Source organism: Marmota flaviventris, chromosome 18 (genome assembly GCF_047511675.1).
Source record: "Marmota flaviventris isolate mMarFla1 chromosome 18, mMarFla1.hap1, whole genome shotgun sequence".
Classification (NCBI taxonomy): Eukaryota; Metazoa; Chordata; class Mammalia; order Rodentia; family Sciuridae; genus Marmota; species Marmota flaviventris.
The window spans coordinates 38441801-38462809 of NC_092515.1; positions in this window are offsets into that span (position 1 = coordinate 38441801).

Genomic DNA, 21009 nt, shown 5'->3' on the forward strand with positions numbered 1-21009 from the left:
TATTATTTAGAAGAGCACTTAATTATCGTTACCATTATAATTACTTTGTGGATGAAGAAATTAAGATTCAGAGGAAAAAGAAGTTTGCCCAAGCTCACATAGCTAGCAAATAGCAAAAGTGACACCCTGTTCCCTACACAACAAGCCTTCCCTAAATGATTCTGGATGAGATTCTCCCTGGAAGTCATAGATACAGGTTATGCCCAGGTCACATTCCCACCACCTACCTTTTTCAGCTTAGTTGAGATGGACAGTTCCTCTTCCTATCCCATCCTACTTCAAGTATTTGTACCATGGCCTCTTTCTGGTTGTCTGCCTCCGGACTTTTCCCTTATGAACGAGGAATGGAAGTTGGTGGAAAAATACACCAGGCTGCTGACCTTTCAGCTGGACAATCCTGAGGTCCTTTTTCTATGGTTCTTAGAAGTTCCCTTGTGGGACTGAGCTTCTGTTGATCTGGTAGTAAAGAGTTTATTAACCCATCTCTGGGATTTCCTCCTCCCCCTCCACACTCCTGCTTTCTCTGACATCATCTACATTCAACTTGTCTCAGGCTCTGCTTTCAGGGGAACCCACATCAAGATGCCAGCCCATCAGCCCCAGGTGTTGCATTAGCGTCATACTCCCGAGGGCACCTTAAAGGAACACCAGGTATCTGAACCTGCTCAGTCATCAATATTAACACTTGATGTGTTCCTAAGAAGCAATATTAACACTTGATGTGTTCCTTTGATGGTGGTGGTTAAAGTTATATGGAGCGTTCTCATTTCCTCATTTTGGGTGTCCCTGTAATGGGGAAGCGTGGGGTTGATTTCGGGGAAGTTGTGCTTATTTAAGGAAAAACAAAACAAAACAAAAACAAACAAAAAGAAAAAAGGGAGAAAATAAGAAGCAACTGCGTACTGCAACTTCAAAAACAACAAAACTGATTTTGCACCTTTCGAGTGTGTCATAGACATCATCGGCCGCGAGGGGGCAGCCGCACACCGGGCTCCGACGCAGGAGCGGTGATCGCTGCGGCTTCCTTTCCCCTCCTTGTGTGCACAGTAAGCAAAGCTCAACAGATTTGTTGAGACTTGAATTTTTTTTTTCCTCCTTCTTTTTCTTTCTATGAAGGACTTGAGTGAGGGACTGGGGTTCACTCTGCAGCACATCACAGGAAGTGTGCGTCTTTGCATCTCACCTCGCACGCCCTTTCGGTTGCAGGGAAGAGGCACCAACTCCAAATGCGCTTGGCCCAAGGAGCCAAGCGTTGCCTGGTTCCTTTGTTATTTTCAAGCGCGGGCACAGAATCGCTGTCTGTGCGCACGCGCGAGCGAAGAGCGCAGAGCTCCTCCTGCAAAGACCGGAGGGGACTGCTCTTTTGGAAAAATTCTTTTTGCCTGAGTGACCTTATCCGACACCAGGAAACGATAGCTCCAAGGGATAACTCCCCAATTAACACTTTTCTCCCAAACATCTTCCCAGAATCCCACGTTGGCACCTTTCTGTATCCAACCACGGAGCCGGCATCCTACACGCGTATCTAATAGGCATCTTCAAAAAGATCTATGTGTGATCCTCACGTTTGCTTCTTTCCCAAGGTCTATTTTTCTCATCCGAGTCACATCACTCCTTGTCCAATCGCTCAAGCCAGAACCCCCTCAGTGAGGCCTCCCTCCTCTTTCTCTCGCTTCTTTCCAATTTAGTCAATTCACATATAAGTGTCTCCACCTTCACTGATGTCCCCACTCTCATCTTTTACCTGGTTGCCTGCTGCCACTTCCTCTCTGAACTTTTCCTTCCAGTCTCTTGCAATCCAGTCTGTACGCATCTTCAAGGATGAACTATTTATTTAATTTATTATTATTATTATTATCTTGGTACTAGGGATTGAATCCAGGGGCACTTTACCACTGAACCACATCCCCAGCCCTTTTAAATAGTTTATTTAGAGACAGGGTCTCACTGGGTTGCTTAGGGTCTTGCTAAGTTACTGAAGCTGGCTTTGAACTTGTAATCCTCCTGAGCCACTGAGATTAAATACGTGCTCCACTGTGTCAAGCCAAGATGATCTTTTTAAAAATGTATTTTTATTTTAAATAACTGTACGTGTCATAATTGTACCTGATTTTGGAGTATGGCATGGCATTTATTTTTAAAAATTTAAAATTTTAAAAATTTGGACAGTATTGGGGGTTGAACCCAGGGGTGCTTTACCACTGCACCACATCCCCAGCCCTTTTTATTTATTTATTTATTATTTTGAGACAGTATCTCACTAAGTTGCTTAGAGCATCACTAAGTTGCTAAGGCTGGCCTCAAACTTGGGATCCTCCTGCCTCAGCCTCCCCGAGTCACTGGGATTACAGATGTGTGCCACCGTGCCCAGTACAACTTGGCATTTAAATGCATGTATATAATGTATCAGATCAGACCAGAATAATTGGAACATCTATTACTTTAGACATTTATACTTTCTCTATATTGTAAACATTCAAGACTCCTCTCTACTCTTTTGAAGTATTCAATTAATTGTTGTCCACCATGGTTCTACTACTGTCCTGTAGAACATCGGAAGTTATTCCTCCTACCCAAGTGAACTCCTGTCCCCATTGACCATCCTCTCTCCTTCCTCCCTCCTTCACACCCTTCCCAGGCTCTGGAAACCGCTCTTCTCTTGTCCTTCTTGGAGATGAACTTGTCAGCTTTTACATGTAAGGGAGAACATGTGGTACTGATCTTTCTGGGCTTGGCATATTTCACTTAACACAACGTCCTCCAGTTCTATCTATGTTGCTGCAGAAGTTCAGTCTTTTTAAAAAAATTTAAAAATTTGTTCTAACTAGTTAGACATGGCAGTGGAATGCATTTGGGCACATTATATACAAATGGAGCATAACTTCTCTTTCTTCTGGCTGTACATGGTGTACTCACTCCAGTAGTGTAATCATACATGTGTACAGGGTAATAATGTCTGTCTCATTCCACCATCCTTCCCGTCCCCCCAGCCCCTCCCCTCCCCTCACTCTCCTCTGCACAATCCAAAGTTCCTTCATTCTTCCCTATGTCTCCTGCTCCCAATGGATCAACATCTGCTTATCAGAGAAAACATTTGGCCTTTTGGTTTATTGGGATTGGCTTATTTCGCTTAGCATGATATTCTCTAGTTCCAACCATTTACCTGCAAATGCCATAATTTCATTCTTCTTTAAGCCTGAGTAATATTCCACTGTGTATATGTACCACATTTTCTTTATCCAGAATTTCATTCTTTTTGTGGCTGAATAAGATTTCATTGTGTATATATACTATATTTCCTTTATCCAGCCACAGGATGATCTTTTTTATATATTTATTTTTTAGCTTAGGTGGACATAATATCTTTATTTTATTTTTATGTGGTGCTGAGGATTGAACCCAGTTCCTCACACATGGTAGGCGAGCGCTCTACCACTGAGCCACAGTTCCAGCCCCAGGATGATCTTTTAAAGGGAATTTAATGATCAGTCCTCTGTTTAAAATCCTCCAGTGGATTCTGTCTCACTTATAGTAAATGCAAACATCCCACCCTGGAAGTGTGAGGTCCTCCATGATCTACCTACTGCCTGCTGCTCCAGTCTCATCTCATGCCCCTCCTTTTCTAGATACCAAGTCTTTCTTCTGTATTAAGCAGCTCCGTGCCTCTGCACCGACTATGCCTATCTGCTTCATGTTCTCCCTCCTGTTCTTCTCATGGAAAGATCTCTGTGCCATTCACAACTTGGCTGAAATATCACTGCTCAGGAAGACCTTTCCCGGTCATTCTGACCATAAAAGCCTCTCAGTTACTGTCACATCTGTGTTAGTTGGCTCTTCATCATTATAACAAATACCCAAAAAAGGTGTGTGTTGGCTCAGAGTTTTGGTCCATGGTTGTTTGGCCCCATGGCTTTTGGGCCTATGAGGAGACAGTAAATCAGTCCACCAGCTTGACTCACAGACTGCTAGGGAGTAAAGAAAGACAGAGGAAGAGTCTGGGGTCCGATAATCCTCTTCAAGGGCACATCCCCCCACCAATGGCCCGAAGCCCTTCCTCTTCAATGTGCTACTACCTCCTAATAGCACCAAACTGGGGACCAAGGCTTTTAACACATGAGCCTTTGGGGGACATTGCAGACCCCAACTATGGCAAACTATTTTAGTTCTTTGGAAACAGTGATACTTGTTGCATTTTTCTTGCTTATTTATGTGTTGGTTTCTTGTTTAGCTTCCTCCACTAAAATATGAGCTCCATGAAGGGGAGAATCAAATCTGCTTTGGATGCCGAGCTGCATCTGCTGCCTAAATAAGTCTCAACCCATACATGGTGCTCCATAGAGATGTATTAAATAAATACATGATTAAATGGATGGGGACGCTGCATCTCTTCCTGCTGAGGGTAGGCGGCATGTGTCTCTAGACATTCCTTGTGGACCTTAGGGGAGTCATTTCTTCTCTCTGGGCATATGTTTCCTCTTTCAGACTAATAATAATCCTGCAATACATTTATTGTATTCCAAGCTGGGGATTTAGCTGCACAAGACCACGGGTTTAATCCCCAGAACCCTCAAAACAAAAGAAAACAAACATTTATTGTATTCCACAGGCTTCTTACTTAGGGACTTCGGAAGAAGTTTGTGAGGCACTGTGAGTGGGAAAGCCCTTTAATAAAAGTTTTGAAACTGGTGACAACCCTTGAAACTGGTGGGAAGCACCATGATTTAATGGCTTCCGTCATTCCATCCACTTTCATGTGATGAATCAAAACCTGGAGTTGGCAGAGTGTTTGAAGTGCCCCGTGAAACTGGTCCTAGGTCATGGCACCAACCCAGCTCACCCTCCCAAGATGGCGGCTCCCTGAGTGGAAGAGCTGGGGGGTCAGGCTGCCTTTTGGCTGAGCCTTCGGTTAGTGGTACCTGGTTTGAAATTCTGGACCTGCTATATTTCAGGTACAACTTAAGCACCGCATATCCATTCGGTTCTCCTTGTACTTTAGGTTTTATCTAAATGAGGCAACAATTACAGATCCAGACTCTTTAGGATGTTAAAGTGCTATTCATAACTAGCTAGGAAAGGTCACCAAATAAATACTTTGACGTCTGCTAAGAAGGGAGATTAGTGAAAACCTTGACTCTGTGTTCACCCAAATCCCAGGATGGGGGAGTGTTTTTATTCCCTCTCAATTCCTTTGTTGCTCTGGGATTCCGATATGCTACTGAGCTTTAATTTCTTGAAAAGCCCTTTCATCCACCCTGTTGACTGCGTGCTGAGATTCCCTCCTCCCTCCTTCTCTACATTTGGGTCAGCCTGTACCAAAGGAGAAGGTTATCGGGGCTGTTAAACCTTTGACTTGGTGTCTTTTGAAGAGCGCATTTTGCATTTTGTTATGTCAGGATTGTAATTAGATCCGTTAATTAAGGGAAGAATGAACTTTTCCCAAACTCTGCACCTCTTTGAATTTTTGATAAGTTTGCTTAGGTTGCTGCCGACCTTTGCTAAGGGGTATGCCACTGCTCATTAATTGGCAAATTTTAATGAGGAGAGTTGATGAATGTGCTGGCCTTGACAATAAATAAAGCTGGCTACCACTCCAGGTCTTACCTTCTTTGGCTGCTTCAAAGTATATAGTGTTTCTTGACTAGTGACCATTAAATTCGGGAGGCTCAGCTGGCATAGTATCATGTGACTGAGCTAGAGTCTCCTTACGTAGGCATTGGCCTGGATGACTCCTGGTCCACCATCTCATTTTAGTCTTATGATAATCTTTATTATACTTGTATTATGGAAGGAAAAACTAAGGCGTGTGGAAAGCAAAAATGTGAGTAGTTATTAGTTAATAATAATGACCATGATAATAATGATAGTAACAGCCAATATTGAATTGAGTTGGAATTATGTGTGGGGCTCTCTCCCAACCTCTTTTATCTTTTGGGTACCGGGGATTTAAACTCAGGGGTATTCGACCACTGAGCCACATCCCTAGCCCTATTTTGTATTTTATTTAGAGACAGGGTCTCACTGAGTTGCTTAGCGCCTCGCTTTTGCTGAGGCTGGCTTTGAACTTGCCATCCTCCTGCCTCAGCCTCCTGAGATGCTGGGATTATAGGCGTGCGCCATCGAACCTGGCACCTAACCTCTTTACATGCATTGTTATCACTGAATACACAGAATAGCCCCGTGAGGTGGTACTAATTTTGCTCCACTTTGCAATAAGATAGTGGGAAGAAAGAAAGGCTGAGTAATTGTCCAACACCACTTAGCTTATGAATGGTAGGATCAGGCAGCAAGATGCTAGAGACAAGACCCAACCATCCTAGGTGGCGGGCAGGCCAGTTTCCAAACTTGGTCTCCTTCATGCCAACCTGTGGCCCTCTCCTTTGCCCACTCGCCTCCTTGATTTGGCATTTCTGTGTTTGAGCTTGGGTTGTTTTGATTCCCTGGGCCTGATGAATTCTTCAGGAGTTATAACATCTGAAATGTTCTCTGATGTTTAAAATACAAAGGAGAGTAAAATTCAGACTCAGCCTCCCCACATAGATACTCACAGATTTTTCTCCTCAAATATAAGAGTTTTTATTGCCCCTTGAAACCCAGGGGACGGTGACACTTCAGAATATAAGTACACTATTTGACGGAGAGAATTGAGTGATGGAGGACTTACTCAGGGATCAGAGTCTGGGACGTGAAGTTTGGCTTTCTATCCATACTCACATGACCCCTTGGGTTGTAGTGGGTGAGAAGGTATCTTCTGATTGGTGGCATTGGTAGGCCAGCAGCATAAGTCTGAAGGACAGTCATAGGTAACTCTTCAGGGCTCCTTTTAAAGGTCCTCCAAAATACTCTACTCTTATGAACTAGAGTGCTGCTACGGTTTTGCTCCTTGTTCACCACTTACACTCCTTCTAGTGGCCCACAATAAAGACGATTCTAAAGATGAATGACTGCTTGATATTTGAAAATACACACGAGTATCCACCATTGCCAAAAGCATTCCTTGATTTTTTTGCTAAAGATCTCGTTTTTTTTTTTTTGACAATGTAAACGTTTTTAGAATTTGTTTTCAAATATTGCCCTAAGAGACTTCTTAGAAATTTCTTCTGACTCTCTTTTGGTGAAAATAATTTGACATCACTGGTTGCTGGTTCATTGGGAAATTATCTTCACGTTTCATCCCTGTCAAGTTCTGTTCTACCTCTTTTAGGGAGGGAGATACTGAGGCCGAGAGCATTTTGGTGTCTTGCCCAGGGTGCCACGTAGCAAATACCTTGTTAATATGTACTCGATTTCTCCAGTGTGTTGGAATATCCATCCCATGAAATACTAGCATGGGGGAAACCTCGATTACCCTTAGAACCATGGATGCACTGTAGATCTGGAAAGGGATTTGTTTCACGTACTGAGAGGAGGAAGAACTTGCTCAGAGGTGCATTTTAAGTTAACATCAGAGACATATCTGGAACTCAGGTGCCTGAGTATCACAAAACAGGATTTCTGATTAAAAATGTCTCCTGAACTTAAGGAAAAAGTTAAAAAGATTTTTTTTAAAAGATTTGTTCTACTTAGTTACACATGACAGCAGACGGCATTTTAATTCATTCTACACAAATAGAGCATACCATTTCAACTCTCTGGTTATACACGATGTAGTCGCACCATTCGTGAAATCATACGTGTACTGAGGGTAATGATGTCCATCTCAATCTACCATCTTTCCTGCCCCATGTGCCTCCCCACCCTTTACCCAATTCAAAGTTCCTCCAATCTTTCTATGCCCCCCACCTCCTCCTTTATGGATCAGCATCCGCTAATCAGAGAAAACATTCGGCCTTTGGTCTTTTGGTATTGGCTTGCTTCACTTAGCATGATATTCTCCAGCTCCATCCATTTACCTGCAAATGCCATGATTTTGTTCTCTTTTATCACTGAGTAATATTCCATTGTGTATATATGCCACAGTTTCTTTATCCACTCGTCTATTGATGGGCATCTAGGTTGGTTCCACAGTTTAGCTACTGTGAATTGAGCTGCTAAAAACATTGATATGGCTGTGTCACTATAGTGGAAAAAGTTTTTATAAACGGGGATTGTAAGAAAGAGTGAAGTCACATCTCATTCATCCATAGGGCGCGGCTTTGCTCTTTTGTTGGGATAGTTTAAAAGTGAGAAAAGAGTGCTGGGATTTTCAAGGGGTTGATCCTAGCAATTTTACAGTGAGGGCAGTATCCAAATGGGGCCTTGAAAAATGGATCCCATCTCTTTCTGAAGATGTGTGTTTCCTATCCCATCAAAGGCCCATTTCTGCTCTTGCCAACATGTGACTGAAGAGAGAGCAAAGCATCTCCAAGAGATTAGATTTCAAGATCCTCATGGCATTCCGTTTTCCTCTGAGCTCCTGCTGTAGAGTGAAGAAATAAGTGTATCTCACTTTCTACAAATTCTGAAAAGAATAAACCCATACAAGTGTTAAAGGTAAAATAAAATTGAGCTGGCCAAGTAGCTCCCTGGTAGAGTGCTTGCCTAGCTTGTCCAAGGCCCTGGGTTCAATTCCCAGCAGAAAAACAAACAAACGAATGACAAAGACCAAAAACAAGACACAACAACAACAACAGCAACAACAAAAAACCCCAAATGCTCCACCCCTGACAACAATAATAACAAACAAAAGCCCCATAAAAACCCATAATCAAAATCTGAATAGTCATGTATGTGTTAGTCAGCTTTCTGTTACTGTAATAAATACCTGAATTAATCAACTTAAAAAGAAAAAAAGGTTTATTTTGGCTCACAGTTTTTGAGGTTCCAGTCCATGACTGGTTGGCTCTGTTGTTTTTAGGCCTGTGGTGAGGAAGCACCTCGTGGTAGGGAGCACCCAGCAGTGCAAAAACTGCTCACCCTGTGGCTGTAAATTGAAAGAGAAAGAAGGACTGGGTTCCCATTAGGCCCTCCAAGGGCATCCCCTGATGACTAAAAGACCTCCCACTAGACCCTACATCTTAAAGGCTCCACCACCTCCCAGCAGCACTGTGGGCTGGGGACCACAACTACACACGGGCCTTTGGAGCCATTCCAGATCCATAGCAAGCCATAGCAAGCTCATTTCAATTTTGGATACTGAATGAGTCAGCCCGTTGGTACTATTGGCTCCACAGGGAGGTGGACTGTTTTCTTGGGGGGTTGTCACGCTTGAACCCAGGAGGGTCATGAAGCTACAGTGTTATTACCATTGGAATACAGCAGTCCCATCTTCCAGGACAGGAACCAAAGCTTTTTATGAGTGCTGCATCAAGAGACAAGGGCCAGCTTTACAAGAGCTGAAATGGTGCTTATTAAGGTTTATTAAAAACTGAGAAATAAAAAGTCTGATTTTATTCTGCTGTCCTTCCTACCCAATCTGATGTGACACACTCTCATGTGTAACTAATTAAAACAAATAAAAAAATTACAATTAAAAAAAAAAGTCTGATTTTTTTCTCTTTCATACTCGGTCCTCCAAATTCCTCTCCAGAACCATCCTCTGGATCTGCAAATCCCTTTCGTCCTAGCCATCATTACAAACGAATCACTGTGGCTGAGACAGAGGATGTCATCTCTTGGAAATACGTGTTGTTTCTTGGAACCGAGTCTGATGGGTGTCAGGGACCACGTGGTTTGGATTCTCCCAAAAGAGACTCAGACATGAATGTGGGCGGGCAGTTTATTTGAGAAGCAGAAATGAAGAAGTGGGCAGAAGATAGAGGAAACCAGGAACATCCAACTGGAGTGCCATCAAGGTCAGTGCTGTGGGTGACGGAGGCTGGGATGTATCTGGGGACCCCTGAGAAGATGACAGACGGTCTGGGAGATTTCCCTCTGAAGGGAGGGATGCCGTCCACACCTGCCCTAGTTGCTGAAATGGGTCTGTCTCCAAAAATGGTTGCTAAGGCAACTGATAATGGGAAGGTCAAGAGGATTGCAGAGGAAATGACCACTCAGAACAGACAGGCCCAGGCTGAGGTGGCACCTTCTGCCTCTGCCCTGATGATCAAAGCCCTCGAGGAAACTCCAAGAGAAGAACTGAACAGAAAGCCATTAAGCACAGTGGCAATCTCACCTTTGGTGAGATGGTCAATATTGTCCATCAGATGCGGCACTGACCTTTAGCTGGAAGATGCTCTGGAATCAAAAGAAATCCTGGGGACTGCCTCATCTGTTTGTTTTAATGTGGATGGTGACCACCGCCATGACTTCTTTTTTGGTACCACGGATTGAACCCAGGGGCGCTTAACCACCGAGCCATATCCCCAGCACTATTTATCTTTTATTTTTTATTTTTGAGGCAAGTTCTCATTCAGTTGCTTAGAGCTCCAATAAGTTGCTGAGACTGGCCTTGAACATGTGATCCTCCTATCTCAGTCTCCTGACCTGCTGGGATTACAGAGGCGTGCCACCACGCCTGGCGTACCCTCATGACTTTACAGACAAGATCCACAGTGGTAGAGTTGAATGCCCAGCAAGGTAAGAACTACAAAAGAAAATATTTCAATAAAGGATCAGGTGACAACCCGCAGAATGAAACAGAACAAAAGCAAATACACACACAAAAAGTGGTTCTCAGGGGACAGAGTTAGAAAAGGGGTGGAATACCAACAGGTGATAGGAAACTCTTAGGTATTATGGAAAAGTTTATTACCTTGACTGTGGCAATGGTTTCAAAAATCAGTATTATGTTTTTTCGATCTTCTTCTTCTAGTGTGGTCAATCCTAAAAGGAGCACCACGTATACATTTTATGCTTTCACTGAAATGTGCTGTTCTTTCTGAAATTGGTATCTTGTATTTTGCAATTAGCTGAAGTTAGCAACTTCCAGAATAAATCCTGCACTCAAACATGCTGGTCCTCAACCCTGCATTACACAAAGGCTCCAGATCTTTTCCTTAGAGCAGAAACTTCGTATGGGATTTTCTGAAACACGTGCACCCTGAAGTCAGATATAAAATCCATATCTGTTCGAAAGTGGGGAATCTCTGAAAAATAGAATTTGACTCTCTTAAAAGAAAGAAATCTCATTTTTGGCTTCTCAAAAGGAGTTTAATATATAGCTAAAAGAAAAAAAGTGGCAGATTGAAATCTACCTGGACGACTTGGAACATGCCACCCAATCTCTTGAGCCTCTGTTTTCTAACCTAAAATATTGGTTTATTGGGTCAGATCCTGTTGAACAGCGTCTCCTACACTGAACTTGTAGAATTGGTTGCTAGAAAGTCATTTTGTGACTTACTATTAACTTACCAAATGCAGCTGTATTTTTGTTCCAAATGTTAAATATTTAATCAACTCTAAGGTGAAACCCAAATGCAATTCATTATGCAACTGGGTGTTGAGTCAAATGTAACGGACATGAAAAATGCCTTTTCATTAGTGTCCATCGGCTTCATTGGTTCAAGAATTCTGGCTGATGGGATGAATAGCAAAAAATTATTCTCCATTCAAACAAACTGAGTGGATCTGAATAAAAATAAAATAAAATAAAAGCCAGGAGTCTTTCCAATTGCCTTTTACTAATTGTGATGTATTGATTTTCTATGCTACATTAATGTCTACAAAGCTTTCCTTTGGCTAATTCAAAAGATGAATGAATTTAGTGAAAGTTTGTATTTCAAAGTATGCATAAAAGTAAAGACTGGAGAAAGACGCCCGACGTGAGTGTGTACACGCACACACAGAGGTACACATAGGATGTGGAGATTAAGACACCTGTGGTGTCATTTTTAAACAGGGGGAGCAGCAGAGACCACATTCAAAGAATCTTTTGTGTATGTGTCACCTTATTTGTGTCCCTTGACAGCACGTTTTGATGAATTTAATTTCTCAAAAATAATAACCAATTGTTTAATAACTGTATGTCTTAAATTATAATAATTTGGCTTTCCTATTTTTTTTTCTATTAGAAAAAAAAATCTGTTTGGATGTGAATTAAGCATAGTCACACTGAGTTTAGGAAACCGAAAATCAATAAAAGGAAGGAAGAAAGGATTAAACATCTTCTAAGGATGTTCTGTGTACCAGGTACATCACTGTTTTATATTTATAATAACCAGTTTTCAACAGTTTAGAGGACATTGCTGCTTTTTGCAAAGTCTAAAATCGTTACTGTCTGGCCATTTACAGAAAATGTTTGCTGAATTTTGTCCTAGACCATAGTAGAGATTTCTTACTGAAGGTTACTGATATTACTGAAGGTTAGTAATAGTTAAAATAAATGAGAATTGAAACATGCAGTAACTTACAGAGATGTTAGTCTTGGATCTTCTCACAAGATTGGCTTCCTGGTTCTTTCTGGAACTGGGTCAAGGAGGCCAGAAGCAGCCAATACCTATTGAACTCCCTGGATCCTTAGTTTAGTCTGCAGGAAAGGGGTGTAGTTTTCCCTGCCAAATGAGGTTCTCCTGAGTCCTTTCTTTGGTTTTTGTTTTCATCTGGGGATTGAACCTGGGGCCTGGGACATGCTAGGCAAGTGCTCTACCACTGAGCTGTACCCACAACCTTCCCTGAGTCTTTTCTTATTGCCCCCAAAGTATTTCTTTCCAGGGTGGCTGACAGTGGAAGGAGTTGTTTCATTTTAAGTAAACTCTAGGGTGTAGTAGGGACCTGGGATTCCTCCAAGCCTAATTATACAATAAGCTCATATCAGTATAGTCTCAGAGACTGGCTTATTGAATCTTATGATCTAGATTAGACTGAGCAAAGTTTAGCCCTACATTTTTTTAATTGTCTCCAAATAAAGGGACTAATAATCTTAGGATATACTCCCACCCAGAGTGTTTTCTTTTAATTTTTTAAGAAATATTTATTTTTTAGTTGTTGATAGACATAATATCTTTATTTCATTTTTATGTGGTGCTGAGGATCAAACCCAGTGCCTCATGTGGGCTAGGCAAGTGGTCTACCACTGAGCCACAATCCCAGCCCTCCAGGGCTGTTTTTAACCAGTGTGTTTAACTGGAAAAAAAATATGGGGATAACATCATTCACTTTATTGAGTATATGATAATCATGCTGAAGTGTTAAATAACTTGCCTATATTTATACAGGGCACAAATGACATAGCTGTGGTATGAACTTCATTCTTTTACCTCCAAACTTTCTCTTTTGGGAAAAAGAGATTTTTGGAAAATTTTCTGAGTTCGTAGATTTCCATAACAAGTTATTTGGGGACCTGGGAGGGTGTTTATAAGTTCATACTCTGGAACCAGAGAGAGACCTGGGTTTGACTCACCATCTTTTCACTTACTAAATGAGGTGTGTCTCTTCAGAGGTGGCATCTCTGATGGCTTCATCTATAAAATGAGACTGATGATGGTACTTATAGGAAAGTTGCAAAAATGAAAAGAAACACTCAGCAAATGTTCTATCAGTATCAGCTATTATTTTGTTCTAATTAGATAAACATAGACCTCCCACATGGTAATGGTTTAGTTTTTCCACCGTGAAACACCCCTTTTTCTAGTGTTATTTCAGGTTATATATATATATACATATAAAACTCAGATGTGCACTGTTGAATTCCCCTTGAACTTTGCTGCACCTTTGGAAGCCTTCAAATGCATTTAAAGTTCGCATCTGGAAGGGGCACTCTGGGGTTACCATCATGGCAACCACTTGTGATTTTTGACAAGGTGTTGGGAGCCCATGATGTTCAGGGAAAGGAGGCTTCAAAATGCTCTCCACGATCCATTAGGGAAGGGTCATTAGCACTGCTCAGGAGTACAATGAGACGTTTGTAGGAGGCTGTACAATCTGCAGCCTGCAATGAGCTCATTCTTGTCACCACAGACTCTTAATGTCTCAGTTCCAAGAATTGCAGCGATGGTTGACACTTCATTTCAAAGAACAGGCAGAGCACACAGTCTCTAGGAAGACATTAGCAAATGTACTTTGAAAGTTTTTAAATGTTTCCATGTAGGGCAGTTATATTAAAAAGGTACTCTGTGCATTAATGTGCTGTGTAAGAATATTAAATAACAAGATATGTTTATTAATTTCATAATGTTAACTTCATATTCTCACAAAGTTCTGCCAAAAAATTTACAGCTGCATCCACATCTAAGTGTCTAATTTATCAATAAGATGAATTTGTACCTCACCCCATTGGACCAACAACACACCTAGAAATTACATAAATAGATCCTGGTAACCATTTTTCAACTTTTTCTTTCCAATGGGGTCATTTTCATATAGTTCCTTTCTTGTTGAACAATTTCCTCTGATAAACTCTAGATGGGGTTATCATTCTATCTCAGGATATATGTGAAGGGAAAATGTAAGAGAATTTAGCTCTCTTCTTTTCTCAAACTTTCCTATGTAGAATAAAATGAGGTACACAACAATAGAACAATATGTCAGATATGTCTATGTAAATGTTTTTTTTTGGGGTACTGTGGATTGAAATCAGAGGTGCTTAATCTCTGGGCCACAACCCAGCCCCCCCTTTTTTTTAAAATTTGAGACAAGCACCCACCAAGTTGCTTAGGATCTCACTAAGTTGCTGAGGCTAGCTTTGAACTCGCGATCCTCCTGCCTCAGCCTTCCCATCTTTTGGGATTACAGGTGTGTGCCACTGTGCCAGGCATTCAGAGTTTTAATTTGGTGGGAAATGCTAAGGATAGGGTGGAAAACCCACTTACTTTCTTAACGAATAGTGGTGGTCAGCCAGCCAGATGGCTGGTTACTGTTCTCAACAAGGAGTCAGTTCCAAAGCAAGCTAATTTTACCTTGTCTATCATATCATCAAGAAGGAGGTCAATACGTAGTATAGGAAGACTTCTCTTGTTTGAACCTTTTTCTCCATTTAGTGGGGACAAATTTCATCAATGACAGGGTCTGCATTTTATGAGTCGGCATTTAACTACCATATTGAATTGCGAGTTCAGTGTTTAATTGGTTCTAGTTCTGTGGCTCATTACTTACTCTGAACTCTTTAGGTTCTGGTCTGGACAATTAGCATTTCCTCTTCATTTTTATGTGGACCATGAAGTAAAACATATCTGAATATGAGACATTTTAGTCCCACAAGCGAGTGCTCAGAATGCCAGTCTTTTTATTTCCAGGTGCACATTGACTGTGATATGAGGGGCCGGGAACAGGCTAGAGGGTAAATGACATGGGCACTTCAAATGCAATAGTGTCAAACTCAGATTGCCTCTTGCTCAGCTGGATTTGCTTCTTCCCCAAATTTCTTCTTTGGGGACATTTCATATCCATTTCAAATGCCCAATATCATACTGTTAACAACTTACCTTTTCTACATATTTGTTTTCTTCACTCTTTGCCCACATCCAATGGCAGAACCTGTCATTTCCAGTTCTGAAATAATTTCTGTAGCTCACTATCACCACTTTAGTTTATTATTATTTTTCTATTTTTATTCTTTTGGTATGGGGGATTGAACCCAGGGGCCTTAACCACTGAGCAACATCCCCAGCGGCTTTTATATTTTATTTAGAGATGGGGGTCTCACTGAGTTGTGTAGGGCCTTGATAAATTGCCGAGGCTGGCTTTGAATTTGTGATCCTCCTGCCTCAGTCTCTCAAGCTGCTGTTTTCCCTCCTGTATCACTTCCACACCTCAGCCAAATTAGACCATTTATTATAGCAGTTTTGATGATGTCATCTCATTGTTAAAAATTTTAATACTCTTAAAGAAATTGGCCAATATTTAATAGACTCAGAAGACTCCACAGAGTCTGGCCCTCGCCTGTTTCTACTCATTTGTGGAGTCACCCGATTCACTATGTTCTACCCACACAGGACTCTCAGTCCTTCTGACTTGCCAAATTCCCCCACTCTTCCCTTAAGCCTTTCCTGACACATGCCTACTCCAACATAAGGCCCTGGAACCAGAGATAGCTTTTCTAACTTCTCTGGCTTCTTCCAACTATCCTCCTGGGTGACTGATGACATTTGTTATTTTTCTTCACTGGGCCTCTCTATTCCATTGTTGCATACGTTGTTGAATATTATTGGACATCTTTGCCCTACTAGCTGGGGCTGCATAAGCAAGACACTACTTTATTTTGTTCACAGTCATTTTTGGTGAAAGCTTAGGAAAATATAGGACCTCAATTCATATTGAATGCAGGAATTTTCAGACAATTAAACACAACATAGATTAATGTGTCATTTTGATTAATTAAAGCACATCTTACCAAATTATACAATTAGAAAAGCTCACTATTTTTGGCCCCTACTAAATACTTTATGAGATTCAGATGCTGTTAGTCTCAATCACGATCGCCAGGATCTTGGTGCACTTCCTGGGTCCTATTAGATGACTCAGGTAGGATCTGAGCTCAGCTTTTAAGTAAAAAACAGTATTGTTTTTTGGAATCCCAGTTAAATTTGAATTTCAGATAAATGACAAATAATTTCTTAGTGTAAGAATATCCCATGTGATCTTGAGGGTTTACTTAAACTAAATAATCTTTTTTTGTTGTTTATTATCTGAAATTCAAATTTAAATGAGCATTCTGGAGTTTTATTTGCTGTATCTGACAATCCTACTACAAAGAAAAAGTCATTTGAATTTTTTAGACTATCTAATTGAGTGAAGTTTATAGACATACCAAAGGCACAGACATAGGGGATAATGAAATCTCGGGGGTCTTTGTGATGGGAATGTTAACCAGTTTTCAATTCACTGCTGTTGTGTGAGAGTTAGGATGATGGCTTAAATGAAGGGCAATGCCTTGTTAATTGCTACTGGAACAGTTGAAGGGGATTGGAAAATTGGTGATCCAAATCCTCTAATTAGGAGTCCATTTGCAGTGACAGAATCAGCTTTAATGCTTACCTTATTATTGGACTTTCTGGAACTAGGACTCATTTCAAATAACTACAAATGTGTGACTATACATGTTATTGTGCCATTAAAAAAATTAGGTATTAGCTTCTTTTTTTTTGAACCCTGTGAGCTTGTAATTGAGGGCCAAATCAATAATTTCCATAGTTATCTAAATGGTAAAATCACATTTTTTTTGTTAATCGAACTTTTGTTAAGTCAAACTTGACACTGAATTTTAAAGATTATATATATTTAAGAACTTTTGGGGCTGGGGATGTGGCTCAAGTGGTAGCGCGCTCGCCTGGCATGCGTGCGGCCCGGGTTCGATCCTCAGCACCACATACAAACAAAGATGTAGTGTCCGCCGAAAACTAAAAAATAAATATTAAAAAAAAAGAACTTTTACCCCTAAATGTATTTGAGTATTTCCCTAAAACCTTACAGTTTTTATTTAGAATATGTTTTGGTATACTTTTGCTAATATGGCAATACACATGTTAATATTCACTTAAAATTTAATTTATTAGCATATTTAACATTCACCTTAAAGATTAACTGTAGTTAGATGATGGGATTTCACTATTTAAAGAAAGAGAGAGTCTGGTTATAAATAGAAATGTTGCAGAGCCCTGCTTCGTGCCGGCCAGGACAGCTACATATAAATGGAATTATTCATATGTCCCCAGAATTTTGGAGCTGCAAAGAACTAGAACATCAAGTCCCAGGACTTCATTTTATAGATGGTAAATATCTGTACAGACAGGTTGAGTGCCTTCTGGGGTTGCACAGCAAATCAGTGTTTCCCCAGGGGTAGATCTGTCTGTCCTCTTTTTCAGAATTTACTCACCACGTTCCTTGTTGTATCATCTTTTGAGTCTGGCCAAAAGTTTCTTCTCAGCAAAGAAACAATCTGTGAGGTGAATAGAGAGCCTACATCTTGGGAGCAAATTTTTACCCCTCATACATCAGACAGAGCACTAATCTCTAGGGTATATAAAGAACTCAAAAAGCTAAGCACCAAAAAAACCCAAATAACCCAATCAATAAATGGGCCAAGGACCTGAACAGACACTTCTCACAAGAGGATATACAATCAATCAACAAATATATGAAAAAATGTTCATCATCACTAGCAATTAGAGAAATGCAAATCAAAACTACTCTAAGATTTCACCTCACTCCAGTCAGAATGGTAGCTATTATGAATACAAACAACAATAAGTGTTGGTGAGGATGTGGGGAAAAAGGCACACTCATACACTGCTGGTGGATGCGCAAATGGTGCGGCTAATATAGAAAGCAATATGGAGATTTCTTGGAAAATTGGGAATGGAACCACCATTTGACCCAACTAAATCCAAGACTTCTTGTGGTAGGTGTGCCCTACTGCCCTTTTGGTGCCACCTATTCAGTGTACATGAGTTCTTATTGAACATCAACTCATCTAATAGTGGTTTCAGAATACCGTTGAGGGGCTCATGGTATAGCTCAGGGGTAGAGCATGGCCTGGCATATAGGAGGCCCTGGGTTAGATCTCCAGTACTGCAAAAACATCAAAACCTCAAAACCCCCCAAATCCCACCACCAACAGCATAATAAACCAGTTAGGGGAAGGTTCAGGTTGGTTATTTTCATAGGATAGAGTCTCAAGTCGAAGAAAAATCACTCTGAGGTTCTACATTTACCCCCTGATGGAAAAGTCTAAGTATCCTTGTCTTATAAATGAAGAAGTTGGGGATCAGAGAAATTAACTTTATTGCTTAAGGCCACATAGCTTGCAGTAGTACGTAGAGTTGAGATGGAAAAGGATTTCTCTTCAAATTTTCAATACTACCCTTTCTTTCTTTTTTTCTTCCTTCCTTCCTTCTTCTTCTTCTTCTTCTTCTTCTTCTTCTTCTTCTTATTATTATTATTATTATTATTGGTATTAGGGATTTAACCCAGGGACACTTAGCCACTGAGTCACATCTCCAGCCCTTTTTATTTTATTTTATGCCAGGTTCTCATTAAGTTGCCAAGGGCCTTGCTAAGTTGCTGAGGCTGGCCTTGAACTTGAGATCCTCTTGCCTCAACCTCACTAGTTGCTGGGATTACAGTCATGTGTCACCGTGCCTGGCATGTCCTCCCTTTCTATGTCACTGAAATGAACTGAAGCAATCAGGAGAAAATTGTGCCAGCTCTTGCTAGATTTATTCTCATCCTCATAAACACATGGCCTGATACATCGCACCTTTGAAAGTTGGGTTCCTGCTACTCTCAGCTTTGTGCATTGTTCATTACAGAAAACTCCTCAAAATTGTTGTCCGTATTTTCTATTTGTGCCTCCTCACCCCCACCTCATCCCTCAGTCCATTCCTGCCCTCTCTGAAACCATTCTTCTCATGATGACTGAGACTTTATTTGGCCAATGTGGTTGGTCACTTTTCAAACCTCGTCTCAGGTGGCCTTTCCGCAGTCCTAGAGTCATGGATCATTCCTTCATTGATGAAACATTTTTTCCCCCTCACCTAATTTTTTTCTGTCTTTTCTTTTCCTTTGAGGTGCTGGGGGTGGAGCCCAGAGCGGTGCATCTAGGCCAGCGCTCTACCACGGAGCCACACCCACCGGCCGGTCCCTCCCCTAATTTTAAGACAAGCCACGCCCTGTTTTTCCTCCTACGTCTCAGGCTACTATTCTTAAAATTCCCTTTCAGTCCAGCCTCCTCCTCTCTGTCTCTGTGTTGGGTCAGATAAGGACTCAGACCTCTCAATTTTTTCCCCCTCCTCTCTTTCAGCTCAGATGATGTGATTCCAAGGCTTCAGTTCCCATCTGAATTCTGAGGGCTCCTAATTGTACAGACTCTGCGACTTCTCCTGAGTTCCAGATGTGCGACAAATGAGTGAAAGGTAAGTTTCTCTTTGCACAGAGAACACACCGCAAACCCAAATGAGAGGGCTGGAAGGCCTGTCCCCTTCAGTTCTGTCTGTCTGTCTGTCTGTCTGTCTCTTTCTCGTATCTTTTCCTCCTAGTGGTTAGGAACATATCCTTTTCTTAGGACTCAAAGTCCACAGACTGTTTTGGTTGATATGCAGAGTGTATTTTACATATAAATGTCCCTCCCAAAAGGGCCCCTCACGAGCCACCTTGGAATGTCACCACCAGTGCCAAGACTTCAAACAATTTTATAAAGATTTGAATTAAAAGTAGGAAATGAAAGCTGCTCATTGCAAATTGGCTTCTCTGCCTTCCCAGGAGTCAATTTCTACTTTCAAACAGTTAGGAAAATCAGGAGTATTACTTTTTTGATTATTAAATGTCTGAGCGATACTGGAATTTCAGGTTGTGTTTTATGGAGGTTGTGATTTAAAGCCTCAGCTACTTATTATGATGTGCATGGCTGTTTAAAATGGATACAATATCTGAAGAATCATTTATCTCCAGGGAAAAGGAGATCAAATCAATTAGTATATATCAAAACACAATATGGCCAGGTTTTTGTGGATCATCTACAAGATTGATAGGAGGCGCCTCATCTCCTTTTAATATGTGGTAAATTTTTACAGGTTGTTTAGATTTGTCCTTTTTAAACTTCAGTGGTGATATCTGCAGTGGTTTAATATATTCATGGTTTATAACAGTGCTAAAATTCAAGTGTTAAACAAGGGTGCGTTGTCCTGCAGTGTGTTTTAACTGAGAATTATGAGAATAAACCTTTTAAATATCCAAACAGGCATGGTCATATTATTAAGCATGCCTTTACAGCTATACAATATTAAAGGACAGTTCATACATGGGGTGACCACTTAAGATTTCCTTGACTCCTTCCTGCCCCCAGGATTGCAAATCCACTCTTCACTGCAGATAGTGTTGTGCTGGTGAGAAATTTGAATAGCGCATATATTTCTGGGGGGTGGGGGTGTGGAAGGGGTGATGGTGGTGATGTAAGTAATATCATGTTTGTCTTATTTTTGATTATCATGTAAAAATTATAAATAATAATGGGGTTCATTGCATAGAGTGAGTGTACACTCACTGATCAAATCAGGCTAATTAGCATTCCCTCTCCTTCCATCTTCATTAAATATGTAATAGGTTATTGTGAACTATAACCATCCCCCAGTGCTGAGGAATACTGTTATTCCTTTTATTTAACTGGTTTTGGTGTCCATTATACAACCTCCCTTTATCTCCTCTCTCCTCTACCCTTCTGAG